The 17,858-nt window shown below is 42.8% G+C and overlaps 1 protein-coding gene across 1 annotated transcript in view; it reads left to right on the forward strand.

The window, feature by feature from the left end:
• Positions 1-17,858, forward strand: part of TSHZ2 (teashirt zinc finger homeobox 2) — a 134,443-nt gene that overhangs the window by 71,410 nt on the left and 45,175 nt on the right. The window lies entirely within an intron of this gene.

A 17,858-nucleotide genomic window follows, 5' to 3' on the forward strand; every position in this document is an offset into this window, starting at 1 on the left:
TGCTTGATGTCACTGTATGAAAAATCTCAGCCCACCAACAAAATGTATGGTAATAGTTCAAAACAAAATTGAAAAATTTCTACAAGTTGAACTGGAAGCATTTTTGTCAGAGTTTGTTGGGAGTATTTCGTATTTTTAAAAGTCTAGAAAACTTTTATGACAAGCAGATAAATTATGAAACTCTATGAACATGGAATTAAATGGAATCTGAAAAGTGACAAACAGGGAAAAGAGAGAGCACATAATTTTAGAACACAAAAAGGTAACTAAATTTGAAAAATTGCATTAGTATATCATTTTCAGTCTGTAAGCCATTAGAGAAAAAGTGTAAATTACACCCTGTAACAAAGTAAAAATGTTTTCAATGTTTAAGGGTAATTTTGTATTACTGCTACTATTACTTAAACTCTTAGCTCTTATAAATATCTAAAGACAGGACCCCTGGTGATATTACCTGTGTCTTAGGCAGAGAGCAACAATTTCAATTCCATTCAACTACATTTGTATTTTGCCAAGTGCTATCAAGCACTGAGTTGCATAATTTGCTATCTAAGTGAAATAGATATTTTTCGTGCCTCACATTTATCACTCTCCTGTGGGCCTCGTTACTGACAATCAAATCATAAAAGATGTTCAAAATTGTCATGATGCACTTATTTTCTCATGATATTTGATACAAATAGTTTCTTCTACAAAAATGGCCTTTTTTAACCGTAGCATTTTAGAGTAGTTTTAAAGGAACAGGATGCAGTTGGGTTTTAGCAGATTCTACATAGATATTTGGAGGAAAAAAAAAAAAAACAAACCCAAGCTTTTGATAGATGATCCTATTTCTAAATATATCTTTTGAGTCTCATTTCTAGGAAAGGAGGAATTTATACTGAGTTGTAAGCTGATAACATAGCAAAATAAAAATATAGAGGAAATTCTATTTGTACCTGCAACATTTGCATTTTTATTTTTTTCTCTCTTCTGCCTCTTAACATGAACTCAGACATTGTAAAAGGTAATTTTCAATGTATACAACAGCAGCAGTGCAGGAATTTACAATACCCATATCACCCACACTACCCCCAGCGTGCTCCAAGATTTTGGGGAGAATCCTTGTGAGATGGTTGATTGCCAGTGGTTAAAGCCCATTGAATCCCCGCTGATAATCCAGCACCAAGAATTTCTCCCCACTTGGAGGAGGAAGGAAATTGAGAACATTAAACTCCTTTCATAGGGAGCCACCAGGAATGCTGGTTGTGTCCATCACGGAGGGGATACATGGACGTGTTGTCCGCAGACCACCTTAAACGGGCCACTCCCCAAATTCGGAGCCAGCTGTGCTTTTACAGGAGCGGGTACAGCTCCGCCCCACAGCAAGGTAACCACTCACCCCAAATGGCTCGGGAAGCAGCCGTGAATATTGCATCATACTGTGCAGTAGACCCAACACATCCCTCCTGGAGCAGGCAGGCTCCCGAAAAAAAGAAGCAAGAGAAGCAGGATGGCAGGAGGTGCCTGCCTGCTCTCCGAGTTTTCACTGCATTTTAAGCAAGAGACATCTTGAGGTTTGTGCTTCCCCAAACCCTTATGCTTGCAAAAGCAAAGCCCATAAACATTTGTTTGAGGCTGCCCTGACATACAGAGTATTTAAACTTTTCACTGCTGCTGCTTGTGAGACATATCAAAATGTACGTATTTTTTTCCAAGATTTCATTCCCTGCACCCTTCCCTGTGATTTGATGTGCCAGTTAAAATATGATGGTCTCTGTGGCTGAGATGGAGGTGGTGATTTGGGGTAGAAATACGGCCCCGCTGACCTCGTGCACGGGAACAGCTGATGGTACAGGAAGAAGATGCTGGATATTTATTTGTAGGTGTAAGGGAGAAATATATTTGTTAGTGAAATGGAGCTTGCTGCAGAGTGCATAAAGGTGAATTATTTGTCAGAAGACTGAAGGAGGTTTATGCAATATAGTATTATTGAGCCGGGCTATTAGCAGAGTGAATTGCTATTGTGACATGCCATTAAATTGTTTTTAGTGTCCACAAAGGTATCATTCTGGAGCAGGCTTGGTTCCTAACAAAGTTATATATTTACTGGACAGCTGCAGATCTCGGAATAAAAATAGTCTGTCTGACCATAAAGTAAAATAAGAGAGGAGGGTCCTGTGCTGGAAAGTCTGACCTCTCTCACCGCTCCCCAGCACTCCTAAACCAGGAGCAGTTTTCTCCACAAAAGCAGGACCTTGGCCCTGAGGAGTCCCAGGGAAACAGTCTGTGGGCAGAGAGGGACTCAGAGCCTGGCTGCTGGCTCTGCACCACCCCCATCACAGCACCTCATGGCCACGACACCAGTCCCACCGAGGCCTCTCTCTGCTGGAGTTTCTGTGGATTTCTGGATCCCAGGCAGGGCTGCACAGACTCCTTGTGCTGCTTCTGACTCAGCCTGGAGCCCTCTCAGCCTTGCTCTTCCCTCGCTCATTCTGGGACCAGAGTTCACAAACTGCATCTTTTGTATCTTGCAAAACAAGTTAATCGTTTTCCCCATGGCCTCACACAAAAGCAGTTGACAAGCAGATGAAACCACTAGTAGGGAATATGCTTAGAGAAACCATAAGCACAGGTAGAAACATTAGGACTGATCATAATGTTCCATCTTTAACTTTGGAAAACGTATAAAACACATAACATTACAACATTCAGTCAAATGCCTTTAAATTTAATCATATTTATATTATGATTGGAAAAAAAAAAAAGAAGAATTTGCCAGGATTAACATGTTAATTTAAGAATGCAAAAACAAAGAAGGAACTCTTAACTTGAGATTCGTTTAGGGAAAAAAAAGATAATTAAATATATGTGTACATATATAGTTATACATATGAGATTAAATGTTTTAGAACATAAATCAGTGGAAGAAAAGTAATAAATAATGCATGGTGAAAATGTGATAATGTTTATTAAGAAGCAACAGCCCTGTCATCTTCATTTTCTTCTTCAGTGATTCTCCCCTCAAAGGGTTCACTCATTTGGGACTCCCTGCAATTTAGCCTGAGGCCACTCTCTCTAATTCTTGGTTGGAAATATACCTGCTTTGCAAAAATAAGTTAAAAGCAGAACAACTGTGCACACTGAAGGTCTCCCCATTAAGCTCTTAAAGGCCAGAGAGTGAATTTTATGCCCTTGTTGCTGTGGAAGTCTGGAGACAGACAATAGGAACCCAGAGAGAGGGGGAAGGAGAAGGGGAAGAAAATGTGTGAGAGGAGACTCGAACCAAGGCTGCTGGAAAGCTCTTCCTTCCACTTACTGCCCTTCTGCCCCGAGACATGGCCTGTTCCTCTCTACACCTTTCTCTCCTGACCTGTAGAAAGAGCTCCCTGCTCCTCTGGCAATGAGCTCAGCCTGTGCATCCACACACAGACCCAAAGGGCCAAACAGCCCCTCCTGCAGCTCGGTTTATCCCCAGAAAAAGCTCTGCTCCCCCTCAGGTGGGAACGGGCTCTGCCAGCACCAGCCAAAGCCTAAGGATTTGCATCACCTGAAAAGGGAAAGTCTGTGAGACAGCACAGAATGCCAGCTATTATTATTCATTAAAGCCTGGTTTGGAATCAGGCCCCTTTGCCCTTCTGCTTTCTTTGTCTAATTTTCTGTCCCTCAGCAGAATAATGAGGAAATTTAGACTCAGTTAAAGAAGTTTAGTACTGATAATTTGCAGTACCTAAACCAATATGTTGGTGTTAGTGTGCTGTGACATATAAGCTGCTTAATTAGAGTTGCCATTTAATCTCTTTCTGTTCATTCATTTGCACTTGACTAACACAGGAAAGAAACTTTACCCACCCAGGTTTAACAAATAGAGTAAACCTTCCTAGTGAGGAAGCTGGAGAGGAATGATGATGTTCCATAGAGCAGGTTCTAAATTTGAACCTTCCATCACATATGTGAATGCACAGAGAGATCCAGCACTGAACACGTGTCACTGTGCACAGATGTAACTTCTCATTTCTGAATGTCTCCCGCAGTGGATAACATGAGCTTGCTGGTATATTTATGCTTTTATTATTTACTGAAGCTTTCCACGGGACATAATTCTGAATTATCCTTCAGTGGTTTATTAGAGTCTATGGGATTTTATTCATCAGCTCAGCAAGGCATTAGCAAAAAAAAATAAAAAAAGTGTTCATTGTGGTGCAAATAGATCAAGAAGATACACTTGGACTTGGGATAGAGGGAAAGTGTGTGTTACAGAGGTAAAACAGCACCTGTAGAGCCCTTTATAAATGGAGCAATGCAAAGAGGCACTGAAAGGGTGAAATTACAGTTACCCTCCCCCCAAGGCCCTTTTATTGCCCGTGCAGGATTCGCATCTTTTTTTCTCAATAAATGAGATAACATTCATCGGAAAACTTGCTGTACTTCCTACTGTCCTTGATAGATACAATGAGGGAAATGTTCAGAGTGTGCTGGGAGGGCTGGGTGGGACACGGGTTTGGACAGACCCTCATGCACCTGCTCTGCCCCCACGTCATTAAGAGCACCTTTCCTCCGTGTAGCTGTGGGGAGTGGAGGGACAGCCAAGACTGAGGGTGTTTTTCCTCAAGAGTGAAAGCCCGAGAAGAGTTAATCCTGTTGTGCTACAGGAGCTACAAGTGCATCAGAAGTTGGTACAGAAGCAATTTTTAAGATGAAATTCTGACTGTGGCCTTGGGGGCAGGGCAGGGAGAACATCCATTCCCGTGTCTGGGACACAACTGTGTCCGTTCCCAGTGAAATGACCCGGGGACTGGCCCTGCTTCTGACATTTTAGTCAGGAAAGATAATATAGAATTGTTTTCACTTCTGGTTTTCAGCTAATGACAGAAGCAGAAGCACCTAAAGGGCTACAGAAGATCATGTTCTCAGCCTAATCAGAAGTGGGAGGACTTGAAATCCCCAACTACTAATTTTAGCCCAACTTGCAGGATCAGGGAGACAGTTTAGATGAATAAATGGGAATTCCAGCCTTAGAATTTTTGAAGCTTCACCTACTACAAACAACAAAATGCACCTCAGAAACTCAGGGGAATCAAAAGTGGATGGTCTGATATTCATCACCCCACCACTAAAGCCTTCCAAGGCCAAAAAATGGAGATAACATAAGAGGAAGACTCAAAGCAAGAAATACAGGACAAAGAATAGCACAGAACTCTTCAAATGGTGGATTAATTTTTCAGCATAGCTAAAAATGCCGTAACCTCAGTTTCATGAGTCAGCAAGTCTGATAACATTAATATATGCTAACAAAACGTAAGGTAACACCTGGGGGGTTTATACAACTCAGCTAAATTTGGATATGAAACCTGCTTTTCATAATTAGAAATTCTGGTTCAGCTACCATGAACCAGGTGTGTGTTTTTAAATGAGAAGATCTGATCCTTTTAGGGATTAAGAGCACCTTTATCCTACCATAACAGTTCAAGTGGGCTCAAATGGTAAAACCTATATTTAAACCCCCTTTATAATAGCAGTACAGTACAAAGTATAAATGCAAATCAATATAAACATCTTCTTCCTTTCTATACTTGAGATAAAGTTAATATTAAAGCTTAAAATCCTTCAATATTTATGGAAATAACCTTACCTAAAAACAGCATCAATTTTATTTCATTGAAAAGGACAAGAAAAAAAATAAAATTCCTTGTATTTTCCATTCAGAACTCGTTGCCTGAGATCTTGATGGACTAAATGAATTTATTTTGTTAATTACTTATATTAAAATTGTGGAATCAGTATCTAAAACAAAGGATTAAGATCTGCAGTTTACAGAGGACTCTGTAACAGGAAATCTCTCTTCCATCCCGTGTATTAGCACCCACGGCTGGGTCAGCAGATGGATGGTCCTTGTAGGCGTTTTTCCCCATAAAACATTCGTTGAACAACAACAAAAAGATAATGTTTAAAGCAGGGTGGGCTTTACTGGAACAGATGAAAATAGACACTCTTCCTTATTGCTTTTTAAAATATAGCTTTACCTGTGTGCCCTGCCCTCAGCCAGCAGTTCCACGGGCAGGGAGAGCTCTGCTGCCTCCTGCCAGCCTGAAGCCGGGTCATTTTACAGGTGTCCTGGGAATCCTCTGGGCACATCACTGACACAGATGGTTCTCTCCCTGCAATAGGAGGGGGGTTGCATCAGGGTTTAGAGTTGCTACTTAAAGTGCAAACTTTTCCTGCTGCAAAAGGATAGTTATTGGTTTTGAACCTCGCTGATATGTCCACCAAGTTCACAGAATATTCTGAGTTGGAAGGGACCCACAGGGATTATCAAGAGAATGGCCCGTGCAGGGCTTGAACCTGCACCCTTGGCTTTTTTAGCACCATGCTGTGACCAGCTGAGCTCATCTCGAGTCAGGAGGGGCAAACCTCTGTGCCTGGGGTAAACTGGGGCACTCGGCCTTTGTGTGACATTTGGCCACAGAAAAGCCAAAGCACGTCTGTCCCCACACACAGTCCCATCTAGTGCAGCACATGGAATTACCTAAAAAGGCACAACCATACAGGTCCAGACTGTTCTGCCAAAATGCAGTGTCCCCACACTGGCAGAGCAGCATCCACATAACTGCTGTGCTCACACTGTGCTCTCTCATATAGCCAAAAATGACTGTTTTCAGCATCAGTCTGTAATTGGGGAGTTCACTCCCATCCTCACACAGGGCAGGCAGTTGATCTGGTTAAACAGCTGGATGCTCTTTTGAGGTGCCTGGCTTTGGAGAAGCTGACAACATAATTGTCAGCGATGAGCAAACAGGTTTTGCCCAATTTTTAACCCACTCAAATGTCCTAATTTTGAAATTTAGCCTTGAATTTGCAACTTGCTGAGTTTACGGTGTCTATGTAATTACACTGTAATTATACATTTCCATACTTGCCATAACATCACAAGGACTAATTAGATTGGGTGAAATTTCTATCCTGACTTGCACTGACTAGTAGTTAAATCCATTGATCCTACTGGTTGATTCAGTGCTAGTGAAATATTGGAAACCAGCCCATCTGAGCAGAACCTGGGCTGCAGAGAACAGGGGAGACGAAAAAGTGACTCACTGGATATAGGTTATACCATCTGGCCAATATTTATTTCAGGTATTTGTTGTTGGTTTAGTGAAAGTCTCAGTTCCGAACCCTTTGTGCACAGTTTCTGGACTTCCCTTGATGGTGTTAAATTTCCAGTACTGGGAGGAAATTGGTCTGGAGCATGATGTTCATGTAATTGCTGAATTTGTCTTTACTATCCTTTACTGGAAAAGTTAAAGTTTGTCTTTTTATGAGTCAATTTTGTTGTAGACAACTGTCTATTAAATACGAGTTATTAACAATTGCTGTTTATGGACAAACTCATTTGGAAAGCTGCATGTTTAAAGGTTTTAACTACAATATTCCTTTTGAATGAGTTTTTTAACTGAGTAGTAACTTGTTGCTACGTGCTGCTGCTCATTAATATAATGTCTTTCTCATAATGTGCACTTTGGTTATGTTAATTTGATTTCTTCTGCAGACAAAAGTCTCAGGAAGAGACATATATCCACAGCATCAATAGTGTGTTCAAGCATCTATTACAGAAAAGAATGTAACTACATTATAGTTTAAGTGCCAAGGTACTGTAGACCCAAAGAAATAATTTTTATTGGTAGAAATAGGTTTTTTATGTTCTAGTACTCATTTTGGTCCTTGTGCTGGGGGACACAAGCAAAGGGAAGATTCCTGTTCTTGGTAGAAAACAGAGCAATCTAACCAGACTTTCCTCTGCATGAGGGGTTCCCGTGTTCCATTAGACCTTTGTGTCCTTCCTTGGGAAGGCTGAGAGCTGAGGTCCTGCCCCAGACCCACGTCATTGCTTGGACAGTGGCAGTCCCAGAAATCTGCTCCTTCAATCTCATCTTTCAATATAGAAGCTCACATCTTTCAGTAGAGAAGCTCACAATCACTAGCAAGTTATTTTCCCTCTGAAAATGACTGTCTCACCTTCAGGGCACTGCAGATCTCCCCAGGGTGACTCACACACCTTCTCTGGCTCTCAGCGGTGTCCGGGACCTGCCCCTTCATTTGTCACCCCGAGCTGTGTGTGATTTGGAGACAGAGCCACAACCAGCCATTGCTGGCCCACCAGTGAGCACTGAGGGTCCATGTGCAGCTGAGGGTTTGCAGGGATAGAGCTTGGGAGGTTCCCTAAAACCTCCCTCCTGTACCACAGCCCTTGGGCTGTGGCAAACTGCGACTGTATCGCACTCTCCTCTTCCACCCAGAATGAAAGGAGCCTGAGGGATCATTAGTATCCTTCCATCACTTCCTCATTAGTTCTTAGATAGTGTTTTAATGACAGCTTGAGGGGCTCAGCATCCTGCCCTCTTACTATTTATGATCCCCACAGTGCTAATGTGCACTTAATGAGAAATTCTTGTCTTGCTTGTAAATCCTGTAGCCGGCATTCAATTTATTGACAGATGTTTGCTTGGGCCTCTTTAAAATTACTTCATAAATCTTCCAGGATAAAAGGCCTCAAGTTTGGTTATTAAGACAGGCCCTTGTTGACAGTTTCATATTTAACTGTTTGGAACTGGACTGTCAGGGCTGTAATGGAGTGCACGGCGGAGGGTTTGCATTCTTCGGGCTCATTTACCATGTTTTCTGCACCTATCAGGTTTTTTCTTTTTGAAGTGTGTTGACTGTCCCTTATAATCCCTTTAGTTAACTTCTCTGTGACCTCTTTGTGCACTGCACTTACTCATTTAGCATATCAGCGTGTCAACTGTGATGAAGTGTTTATGCTGATATGAGCTGAGGGCTGAGCAAGCGCTACATGCCAGAACCTCCTGGCTGTAATGCTGATAGGAACTGAGGGCTGAGCTTGCACTTCAGCTCGAGCCCACTGGACATTTCACAGGGAGCCACAAGTTCCCTGCCTCCTTCTCCCACCCTCACATTTTATTTCTCCTCTAGGTCTGGGGCCATGGCTTGTAAAATCTGGTGGAGGGCTTTTCCCAGCAAGTCAGGGCAACTGGGATTCGGGAAGAAATCCCTTAAAATGTGTCCTGAAATGATTCCATTTGTTCTGAGTGCTGTGATCCCATCTGTGGGTACCAGACCGGTGTCTCTAATCCCTCAGACCTGCTTTTAGAAGGAGCTGCTGTTGCATGTGCGTGGCTCTCTTTGACACAGGTTAAGCAAGGACCAGGCAACAGTTTTCCACTTCTCTTGTAGTTGCTCAAAATCTCACAAAGCTTTTAAAAATGTCCCTTTTGAGTGACACATATTAGAGAGGTCTGGTCCAAATGCTGCAGCATTTAGAGTGTGCAATGACAGCGTTTTAGGCCATTATTTTAGAAGAGACGTTTTTTTTTGTCCTCATAGTGAACAGAAAAGATTAAAAATTTAGTGAGCTGCTGGAAGACTGGGATAATTCAAATAGCTATTAAACCCATGACATCAGCCAAATTCACTCCACTTAAGTCCGTCAAAAACCATTCAGATCAGACACTGGACGGTAATGAGCATCTCAGCTAAAAATAAAATGTTTGGGCTTTTTTTTGCTTACTTGGTGGTGCCATGTTGTATTACATTGCTTGAGTAGTGTCACATCACATCGTGTTACTTTTGTGGGATCCTCTGCTGACATGACATAACGCTTTTTATACTCACAAAATGTTTTTGATTGGATTCTCGCTGTTCAGCTACTTTTGTTTAGCCATTAAGTTTAGCAAAATTCATAAATATAAGCATTAATTCACATGAAGAAGTAGTTATCTATCTGCAAGTGGAGCTAGAGAATTCCTTGTATATTTATGGAACATGAGGAGACTGGGCTTTACCAAGCTTTAAAGTTCTACTAAGATCCTGGTCGTGTTCACCTGAGGATCTCAGTGAGGTATGAACATTCCCATTAGGATCCCTGTTTAGATGAAGAGAACACATCTCTGTGCTTTTCCCTAAGCAGGAGCCAGAAAAGCCTCTCCAACACAAGTCAGACCCCACAGTGTGTTCCTGCATCGCCATCTTGCAATTCAGATGAATTTACATTCATGTTAAGTAGGAAGGCCTCAAGGAAAGGATACCAAAGGCAGGAGGCACTGAGATAAGGCATTAAAGAGAAAGAAAAAGCACTTGAAGTTGTTTCTTAGCAATTTTTCTGATACATCTACATCAGTGAATTTTAAAAGGCCCAGCAGGCACTGACTAGACTCTGATTAGATGCTGCTTCAAATTTCAAACAGCACCATTTGTGGAGTGCTCTGTCCTCCTGGAACTTCTAGGAGGAACAGAAGTGCAAGGCCCTAATGCCAGGGGTTCTGTATGGGCACTTATGGGTTCTGGAAGTGATGGAAAACAGGATGACACTGACTGGGATAAGGACCTTGAAAATCCCATGCAGTTGCCACCATCCATCCTCTCCAGTCTGAGGAAACTTGGAGTTATCACCATCATATTCCACAGCAGCTGAAGGTATTGAGATTGAAGGGAGACAAAGAGGAGAGAAGCACAATTATTTGGGATAAAGAGGTCTCAGAACAACAGAAGGAGCAACCAGCCCCCCCCCCCATGTCATCTATTTTGATAGCTAATGTCACATCCTGGCAGGTGTAATGGATGGCAGCAAACACCTCTCACTAAATGTCTCTGTCCCAACATGCTGCAAGGGACATGTGAAGAAATGCCTATTTTGCAAAATTTTGATACATGTGAAGTCTCCCTATTAATAGCTTGGTACTGCTCCCAGCTGGATTCAGTGGTCTCATCCCTGTTGGTTGGAGAGGAACAGGATTGCACCCTGAAGGATTTGTGCTTAGCTGTTAGTTCAAGAACAGATTTGCCAAAGAAATGCTCAGAGGAGGGAACAGAGTGTTCCAGCACACACAGGTAGAAGCTGGTATTTCAAACTGAGCACACTGGGCAATCTTTGCTCATGATTCATCAGTCAAAACACGTCAATTTTATCCCAGAACAGCTAAAAAAAAATCTGCAACTACTTGACAAGTACATTTTTGGTGCAGGTCCCAGTTCTTTCCCAGTTGGCCCATTGGCTTGTCTGTCAGCATCTCTTGCACATTGCTGAAAATTAACCCTGCAGCGTGTTCAGTTTGCTGTTGTCCTGTTTTCCTCAAGTGACTCCATCACTTGAGACTCTCAATGGTAAAAAGAACAATCTGGCACCAAATTCTCACTAAAGGGCCGTGGCAAGTGGACATTTAAATTCCCCAAGTGCTTTCAAAAATCTTCCCCAGGATTGCCTTTTGGGTTTTTTTCATTTTCTGTTTTAAGGCTCCAGCAGATTCTCTCTCACTTGCTTGGTTTGGTAAATTTTATCTACTGGCTCAGGATCTCTGTTTCATTTTTGGTCTCTCCAGAACATGATACTTTTTTAATTGTCATTAAAAATTTCAGAATTTTTCTACATGGGGTTATAATTCCGCCTCAACAGATTCACAGTTTTGATCAAAGCTTAAAATATCCTTGGCTAGAACTATCCTGATGCAACAATATTGACATTACAGAATGTTTTTCTCTTGGCATTATCGTAGTTATTCTTTTTTTCTAATGTACACTGTTCTGTTCTGTAGTATGTTTGCAGGATATTCTTCAGAGCTTGCAGAAACCCCTTGTTAAATTCACAGAGCTGTTATGTATTCCCTCCTGAAGGATATTTTAATTTTCTCTCCTAATGGAGAAGGATAGCAGCGGAAATTCTCCTTGTGAGTTATCTTTCTTAGTGAAAAACTGCATCTGTTTCGGGCTGAGAAGTGACTGTGGAAGCCAGAAAAATCGCACTCAGCTGTATCCTCAGGAAACAGAATAAGAAAAGAAACTTTGCCCCAGGTGCTCCCGCTCAGTCCAAGTTTCCCTGTGAAGTCTTTGCTCTGGAGCGAGCGCAGCGTGGGCTGAGCAGCTCAGGAGAGGGACCCGTGGAGGGGCCGGGTTGGACACTCGGCACTTCCTGCAGTTCTCTGTCCTTCGTGTCCGGGGTTCATTTGTCACCACGGGACAAAATGGATTTGCAGTTACATGGTTGCAGTTTGAGGCTGAGGGACGCACAGGCCTCTGTCAGGGTTGTGTCATCACTGCTGCAAGTGTTTGGAGCTGGTCTTCTCCCTCTCACCTTTTACACGGGCTTGTGTTGCTACTCCATTTGTCATGGCAGGGTGTAAAAACATGCTTCAGACTGAGAGAGCTTGATCTTACTTAAATCTACCAGTGCTCTTTGGACTCCCACCATCCTCTTCCTTATTTCCTCTGGTAGGAATAGCATGGATCTGTTGGCAAAGTAATTTCCCTACATCCCACCTTCAACCACTGCTCATTGGTGTGATCATTTCTTCTCTTCTGCCCTTAGAAAAGTTGGTTTTTCATCTCAAACCTGCTGACATCATAGGTGAACTTGATAGGCTGAGCTGCCTGATGATTCCTACCTTTCTACTTTCCATAGGAATCCTATTCTTAATTTATAGAAGGACAAAAATCTGTCCATGCAATGAAAATTTCCTGTGATCTATGGGGGCTACCATTGATGGATGATGAAAGGCTTGATATTAATGCCTTGAATATGTATAATCCTGAGCCATCCACGTTCTAGGGTCAGCAATCACTCAGTTCATTTTATGCATTTCATCACATTGACTTAGAGTATGAAACCCTATTGGAGCACTTGGAGCAGCCCAGATAGTGTTGGAAAATCCGAGGAATTTGCTCCAAAGTTCTCCCTAGGCTATTGCTGCTGATAATCAGCATCTGAAATGTGATGAAATTCCTTTTGTTAACTTTGCCTGCATACTTAGTTGTATTTCACGTCACTTTGGAGTCCTGATTAGTTTTTTGTACCCTGAACTGTACACATCAAATTCAATAAACGTGCAGGAAAGGCAGCATTATCACCCAGCTCCTTTTGAAAATGCAGCCTCCAGGGATATATTTCCATTGCAGCATGTGGAGATTTTGTCACATGACATACGTTAATCTTTTCAGAACCCTACAGCCGAATCGCGGCGAGCGCTCCACAGTCGCATCCCTGCGCTTCCAGCGCGGGCAGCAAGGCAAGCCAACATTTTTCTTGGGGTCTAGTTTTGCTCCCTTTCTTGCACGGAGCCGTGTTTACCCCCGAGAGACGATTTTGTAAATAAGTTCTGCGAACAAGGCAGGAAGAATGGTCCGTTTGCTTTATCTCTGTCTCGGGAGACGGCGGCATTGTGTTTGCTCGGGAACAAAATCCGGAAAGGGCTTTGTGACACCGTCACACGGGAGGGGAGCGTCCAGCAGTTGGCTGTGGAGAGCAGGGACGGATTTTACACTCCCTGTAGGGGCAGTAAGTTATCTGTAAAAATCTCTCCACTCAGGGATTAGAGAAGACTCTCATTCTGTCTGAGTGCAGAGTCCTGCCTTCCTCCCTCCCTGTGCAGTCCCGGGGAGATTTGCCTTTCTCAGGCCTCCTGAAGATTCTTTAATTACTCAGCGGCCACTTGGGCTCCTGTTTCCTCTCCAGCTGCTCTGCAAGAGGAGAGTGGCAGGACTTAATTCTCTTATCAAGAAGGGCATCACGGGGTAAAAACTTCTGCACAGTTTTTGTCAGAGCTCTGAGCTTATTGTCTGCCTGCTTGGCAGTGAAAAAGTGGCTGCGTGTCTCAGGCAGCCTAAGTGATTTACCTAAAAAAAAAAAAATTCCTCGTGAAAACATGAGTGATTTTAAAAGAAGCTTAAGAAAGACCTGTCTGACAGAAAATGGGTTCAGAATTAAATTTCCCCGTTTCTCAAGTGTTCTTAAAGCCAGGATTTCAGTTCAGTTCCATCACTGAGAGAAATTAAATCAAATGTAATTGTGGATGTGTCTAATCCAGGCTCCAACTGCAGCCCATGCAAAGTTGTCCAAGTCAATTCTCAGACCAGGGCAGTGGCCAGAGTGGTGCTGAAGGTGGATCACCGGTGTGACATTAGTGCAGGTATGGCTGGAAGAGCAGCAATTGCTCCTTCAGATCCCTGTTTAGATGTACTCGAGTCCTAAACTGCAAAGCCATTTAAACAACTGCAGTCCTTGGTCTTAAACTGCAGCTGCTACTTAAAAACTACTGGTTCCTCTGTGCCTGCCTCCCTTCCTCCTCCAGGCAAGGGCCCCTGGAACAGCCTCGTGACAATGTCCTGGTCAGCTCTTTTCTGTTTAAAAAAAAACAAAAACACAACCAAAAAACCAACAAAGTTGATTTCCTGTTCTGGTGAGCCATACATCACTGACGCTCCCATCTGTGCCGTTTGTCTGTGACAGAATGACAGGTGTCATTTATCATTGGAGCTTGAGGAAGCTGTGGGAAGAGGGATTGAAATTTTTTCTGGAAGCAGTCAGTGTCTACAGACTGCCAGATCATTAAAAAGGGGGCTTTCCAAAGAAAGCTGTGTGTAATGTGATTGCACTTACTGTCAATGACAGGCTGAGAGAAAGAAGAAACATCAAAAAAAGAGAGAGAGAGGGGGGAAGGATCGAAAGGGAGAAAGGGAGAGAAATGAAGTTTCTGCCAGGGGCATTTAAAGCTACAGCACAACAAATGCAGGGATCTTTTTTTGGTTTGGTTTCAATATCTGCATACTAAGTGAGGCCTTTGGAGATTTTAGCTCAGCTTGGAGTGCCAATAAGGAAACCAAAACAGGAAACTCCTTTAACAGCACTTATTCGCATCACATATTATTTAGGGCACTGTAACAGAGTTTGTACTTTAAGGAGCGTGTCTCAAAGCACAATGACTTAAGACTGGAATAGGAGGTAGCAGAGACAGGAAAACCTATTTGGTCTGCAGCTGAAGCTCCTAATAAATCAAAGGGCAGAACTAAGACCAGATACAAGGCCCTTTTTCAAAAAAGAGACATTTACAACGTCCTGTTTGCATAAGGACATGCAGGAAAAGCAGCATAATATCTCTATTTCAGCACCACCTAGGCAGGCTCTGGTTGGGGATTTGAGCTGAATCTTTGTTTCTTCTCATGGTAAAGAATGCTTCTCACAATTACAACAAATTGTCCTCCTACTTGATGTACACAAACTCAAAAATAAGTGTTTATTGGGAGAAAAAACTGCAAGAGATATAAACCAAATATTTTAACAACAAAAAAATCCAGGAGAAAAACTAGTGGTTTTTCTCTGTTGTTTTTTTGTGTTCTCCTTAGGAGAGCTGGATAGGCTTGTGCCACACTCCTTAGCACAGTTTTTCCTGCAGGAGCTGTTTCATCCAGCCAAATTATAACTGATATAATCCAGAGGCTGGGGAGTGTAGGGGGATTGCAGGGGGATTGCTCACAAGTTGGTCACACGTGTTAAAGGGCACTGCTGGTTAGTCTGGAGTAAGTCATTTCAGTCCTTACTTCTGTGAGAATCTGTGGCTGTGTGAAATCCCAGCGTGAGGCTCAGTGAGTTACAAAATCAAGGGCCAACTCAGTAGACAAATCTGGCTTATTAATAATCGAGGGATTCAACGTCAAACGTGTGAGAGCACTGTGAGTCTGGGTTAGAGACATGACCCAGGGCATGAACTTTCTCCTCTCGGCTCTCTTTAGAGTGATGGCTTTTCCTGCTGGCCTTTGGGAAAGACAATACAGGGTGGGGGGGGGAAAGAAGTAAAAAAGAGGAATTTTCAGTCTTTTGCACAGAGTATGTAAGGAAAGGGGGAAATCATCTCTGCATCTTCTGCCACTGAGCACGTCTGTGTAAAGACAAGGAGAATCCAGCAGTGCTGGATAAAAGCAGTATCTGTCTTACAGCTGAGGTCCTCCTGGGGAGGTCTTGTCCAGTTCCCAGCTGTGCTATGGGATCTGTGACTGAACGTTATCCGATTCCTCCAGGTTTGCAGTTTCTACTCTTTAGTGTCTCCTATAGAGATTTTGGGGTCTTTGAGGTAGGAACCAACTCGTGACGCCTTGAGCCCATCATGTCTTGCACAGGATGTCCTGCTCTGAGCTTATGTTTCTTCCTGCAGCTGCAGTACAAAGACCATAATTATTATGGTTATGAAAAATGATCTTTCTGCCTCGTGCTTAATAGTTTACTTATTTATAGCAGTTGTGTGTATTTACATAGTATTGATTCACACCAGTGTTTGCCTCTATGGAGAACATTCCCTGGAATCAGAGAGATCAGAACAATCAAACACAGAGCTAATGACTTAACATATGTAAGTGGAAGTGGTAACACTGTGCAATTGGATGATAAAGTTGTTGCATGTGTTGCCATGTAAGTTTGTTTGTACACTCTTACCAATGTGTTAAGTGCCATTACATCATTCTTATCATCACCAAACTCAGTATCATTCTTTCCTGGCATTGGAATTACATAGCATGTGTGCACATGGATATACATATATCTATGTATACACACACACACACACACACACACACATAAACATATTTAAGCAGCAGATTCTAAAACATTTTTACTAGGTCGAGATAAACAATTTTTGCCTGACATTTGATTTTTGCAATGCTGGACTCGAGGTCTGTGTGCTTTCCTATATGAAGGAGATTGGGTCAAAACTGCTTTAAATGTCATATCCCTGGTGCAAAACAGAGATCCCTGTTTTCAGCAGCTACATGAAGGAAGCAGAATATAAAATCAGGCCTCAAAGTCATGTATATGGTTCTGTTGACATTTCTTCCTGTGGGGTGACAGGGGCTGTCCCTGTCATTCTCAGCAGACTACACCTGTACTACTCCTGTACCACTCAGGTTTCTCTGTGCTTGAAAGCTCACCTGGAAACGCTTCCTGTGGGTCCATTGGCAGATAAGAAAAAGGGATGACATACCATAGACACAAATATCCCAGGGGAAACTACAGGTGGCAACAGATAGCAGCTTCACTTTTTAGGACGTTTGTAGTGAAGTTGTATCCAAGACTTCCAGTTTGAAAAGAAAAAAGTTAAATTATTGCTGGTGTGGGTTTGCTCTGAAAAAGGAGTTGCTCCTCACAGAGATAAGGTTTTGCCTTCTGGCCAAGTGGTTATAAAAGTGAGATCTTAACTGAGGTTAAATGCCTCGGTTCTGCACAGCTGGTTTTTGAGACTAAACAATGTAATCTTTACTCAGCCAGTCCTACCTCTGGTTTTACTTTGGATGTGCAAGGAACAGCTCAGGATAACAAAATGAAGCCCAATGTGCACAGCAAAGGCTTCTTTAGACTAGTATGGATAAACAGCAACAAGGCATAATTTACTTCCAGGACAAGTGGGGAGATAAAGACTGAAATGAAAAGGGAATTTAGCTCCAGATTGAAGACCTTTGTGGGGCTGGAACCACTCCAACTCAGTCACCATCAGCAGCTCACTGGGCACTGCCATCAGACCATGTCACAGCCAAAGCCTGGCTCAGTTCCAGCCTCTTTCATAAACCCTTGGGAAATCCATCCTGGTGTGCAAATGCCTTTGGAAAGGCGCAGTGAGGAAATGTGGTTATGTAGAGAAGCTGTGGCTGCCTCATCCCTGGAAGTGTTCAGGACCAGGTTGGAAGGTGTCCCTGCCCATGGCAGGGGTGGGACTGGATGAGCTTTAAGGTCCCTTCCAACCCAAACCGTGCTGGGATTCTATGATTCTATTTGTATGGCTTGCCAGTCAAAGGTGTGTTTCTGACCCCCTGTGGCCCCTGTAGCAGCTTGATCAGAGATGTTTTTCATTGCTCATCATAACCTGGCTGGCTTTTAAAATCCACTGCTTTTACTGAATTTTCCATGTAGAAAAGGCTGTCCCTGCAGTCATCCTGCTGGTGCTACCTGGAGGCTTATTTGGACTGTCAGCAGTTATCCCCCAGCTACAGACTTCTTATACAAAATGTGTGCACAGTGTTGTCTAAACAAACCTGGGCCTAATATTTATGCAAACTTA

Source organism: Pipra filicauda, unplaced genomic scaffold, assembly GCF_003945595.2.
Source record: "Pipra filicauda isolate LSUMZ 115617 unplaced genomic scaffold, ASM394559v2 scaffold13_size5146498_pilon, whole genome shotgun sequence".
NCBI lineage: Eukaryota > Metazoa > Chordata > Aves > Passeriformes > Pipridae > Pipra > Pipra filicauda.